Source organism: Narcine bancroftii, chromosome 6 (assembly GCF_036971445.1).
Source record: "Narcine bancroftii isolate sNarBan1 chromosome 6, sNarBan1.hap1, whole genome shotgun sequence".
NCBI classification, from domain to species: Eukaryota; Metazoa; Chordata; class Chondrichthyes; order Torpediniformes; family Narcinidae; genus Narcine; species Narcine bancroftii.
Window position 1 is genome coordinate 187,841,651 of NC_091474.1, and position 3,559 is coordinate 187,845,209.

The 3,559-nt window shown below is 42.0% G+C and overlaps 1 long non-coding RNA gene across 1 annotated transcript; it reads left to right on the plus strand.

The window, feature by feature from the left end:
* The first annotated feature begins 408 nt into the window (after window positions 1–408).
* On the plus strand, window positions 409–2,141 carry LOC138736872 (uncharacterized). Its single transcript, XR_011340642.1, has 2 exons — window positions 409–640; window positions 1,761–2,141. It is a non-coding gene; the product is annotated as an uncharacterized lncRNA (long non-coding RNA).
* Window positions 2,142–3,559: the final 1,418 nt, after the last annotated feature.

The following is a 3,559-nucleotide window of genomic DNA, read 5'->3' on the forward strand; positions in this document are numbered from 1 at the left end:
TGTAGTATGGCTGACATTCACCTCTAGGATCAGAATTTATTGTCATAAACAAGTTGTGAAATTTGGTGTTTTGCAGCTGCATCACAGGGCAAACATTCCTATTATAAACCATTTTGCAACACTAATATATAAATAAAAACAGTAGCACACGAAAAGTAAGGCAGTGTCTTTGGTTCATTGAATATTCAGGAATCTGATGGCAGTGGGGAAGAAGCTGTCCTTATGCCACTGAATGCTCATCTTGAGGCTCCTGTACCTCCTTCCTGATGGTGTCAAAAATTGATCTTTCCTAATTAGTCTTACTCACTTCCAATATACGAATTAATAAAGGCTTAAAAAAATTTGTATGCTTTGAAGAGAATTTTTGCTGTGTGTTATTTTGCAGTCAGATTTCATTTCAGAGGTGGGAGCAGACTTCCACATTGATGTAGTCAGCAAGGATCTCGCAGAAACAATTGGCCCGGATGGAATAAGTGGCAATAGTTATACCAGGATGTCGGACACAGTTGATAGATCACCTCTAGGACCCTTGAGCCTGGACTCCATCACCCACACCCGGGAACACTGTTGTGCCTCTTCCAAGGTTGACCTGGTTCCCTGCCGAGATCCACAAAAGAACCAAGAGAAATAAAGCATACAGGTCAGTGGAGAAATAAGGGATAAGGTTATGTGACTGCAGTGATATGGTTATATTGTTTGCCTGAGGTTAAATTTAATTTGATCATGTGGCCAGAGAGGCCTGGATGAAAGGTTTTAATTTGTGAAGCAGGCAGGAGATAAGATATGGGAGAACAAATGGATAAGATAGATGGAATTGCCCAGTACAGCAAATGTGTTATTTTTATCTGAAGTGTGGTGAAGATTAAGGGTATAAATTTAAATTGGACAGCAAATTGTGCCACTTAGTTAAAAAAAAGGGATGTAGGAATTGGGCAGGAGGCCAGAAAAGATCTGGCCTGGTTAATTTATGATAGAGTTAAAAAGGTAATGATATATTAGAAAAGGGACCGATACTGGCAATATCTAGCTTACCAGAGCTGTTCCAAAATGACATGGAGAAGGAGGAAGAATTTATAATGCATAAAACAGCCAAGGCAGAACAGCTCCTGCCCTGTCTGTGCAGTACATTTTTTTTTTAAAAAAGGCTGAAATTAACTCTCTACCAGGATATTACAGAAACTATCCCAGCTAAGTAATTTGGATGAGCAGATATTAAATTAGATGGTGCTAATCAATTGTGATCAATATTGAAAAAAAACTAAATGTGATGTTTAAAGATCACAAATAGCTAAAATTTTAAAAAGGAACAGCCCAGCATCAACTAGAGAATGTGAAACTGACTTAGCATTTCAGATTAAAGATATGATATTTACTATTAAAATGATAGCGCATTCTTCTGCCCACACCCCCATCTTAGAGAGGGAGAGAGATTTTTTTTCTGCTGCCTACGTAACTGACTTGGCCCTTTGTTCTGCTAACCTGTATGTGTGTTCCGAAACCAGTGCTTAAAGCATTTTCAAAACAACACTGAACCCACGTTAAATGTTCTACTTGAAACTGTTCAAAGAAAAAACATGTTATGGACCAGAACACGCCAGAAATGAGCAGATCTTTCAATACACGCAGAAAACTTTTTAGACATTATAAAACGAATTGATTTATCAAGTGCCCATTTTTTCTCACTTCTGAAACTTTCGTACATTGATTCAACGTGTTAGTCTTAACCTTATGCAACTGTTTCTTTTCCCTTTAAATCACAGGGATTGATAAGTGTAGGAAAAAGATGTAGAAAAAAACAGAGAAGTCCTGCCAGCTGAATGTGAGACGAAAGAAATCGCTGAATGGTTAACAAACAGAAGGTGAATAAAGAAAACTCCATGGACCTGATTGTGGTGGTACACCACTGGCCGACTGCAGGGGGAAACCTCTGTACCTGCAGAAGAGCATAGGGAAAAGATGACGCCTGGTCGGCTGTCAATCAGCTGACCTGAATGGACCAAGCCCCACCCGGTCGGGTGTCAATCACCCTCCGGGATATAAGCCTGAGCCGGCCCTTCGAAGTCACTCTCAGAGCTCACAGCAGCACAATCTCACAGCTGGCTCTGTGGAGTTTTACATCAAATAAAGCCTGTTGTACAGTCTTTTGGTTTTGTGGGTTTGCTTCTGACCGACAGCACACCACACCGATATCAGGCAGGGCGACCCTATTCTTGCAGAATGATGAGAATGAGGAATCAAAAGATTCCTTGTGGGCAAGACCACCCCTATATGTACCCTAGCAGCCACATTTACCAGTCGTGTGTCTCACTAGATATAATAAAGAAGAAGGTTTCAGACTTAGCTTCGATTGAGAATTGTTGCTCCTTTTGGGAAGAAGAAACTTGAAAAATGTTTGCCTCCCACCTTTGAGCACTTTTGTTTGTGTAATGAGATTGTGTATGAGTGAAGAAGAAATGATTTAAAAGAACTCACAGCTTCACAGCCATTGGGCATTAATAACAGTTAAGAAATTGTGTTCAACTCTTTCAGTGTTGCAATCTCAAGTTACACCCCTCCCCAAAGACACTGAACAGAAATTTTGGAAGAACACCATACTTGTACTGCAGATCAGACATTTAAAGCAATGCTTACCAGAAAAAAAACCCCTCCAAAACAAAGAACAACCAAGAGCATTTTATAACCTTCTGGCCAAATAATAAAGAGAGAAAGCTGAAGCACCTTTGAAACCCAGTGTGAAATACATTCAACATTTAGTGACAGCTCTCTACGTCTAATCAGACAGGCTACATTTTGAGCCACTATGAACTTTTCCCTTAGTAAACTCATCTGACCTTCCATGACTGTATTATTATTAACTCAATAGCCTTTTTTTTAACACTGCCTCCAGATGAACTTGAAGGACCAGATTATGATTGTTTGCAAAGTAATTATCTTTTAACTTCTGGTACAAGAAGATTTAACAGACAGTCCCATTGATGAAACTCTTTCTTTGGCTTGGCTTCGCGGACGAAGATTTATGGAGGGGGTAAAAAGTCCACGCCAGCTGCAGGCTCGTTTGTGGCTGACAAGTCTGATGCGGGACAGGCAGACACGGTTGCAGCGGTTGCAGGGGAAAATTGGTTGGTTGGGGTTGGGTGTTGGGTTTTTCCTCCTTTGCCTTTTGTCAGTGAGGTGGGCTCTGCGGTCTTCTTCAAAGGAGGTTGCTGCCCGCCGAACTGTGAGGCGCCAAGATGCACGGTTTGAGGCGTTATCAGCCCACTGGCGGTGGTCAATGTGGCAGGCACCAAGAGATTTCTTTAGGCAGTCCTTGTACCTTTTCTTTGGTGCATCTCTGTCACGGTGGCCAGTGGAGAGCTCGCCTTATAACACGATCTTGGGAAGGCGATGGTCCTCCATTCTGGAGACGTGACCCATCCAGCGAAGCTGGATCTTCAGCAGCGTGGACTCGATGCTGTCGACCTCTGCCATCTCGAGTACATCGACATTAGGGATGAAAGCGCTCCAATGGATGTTGAGGATGGAGCGGAGACAACGCTGGTGGAAGCGTTCTAGGAGCCGT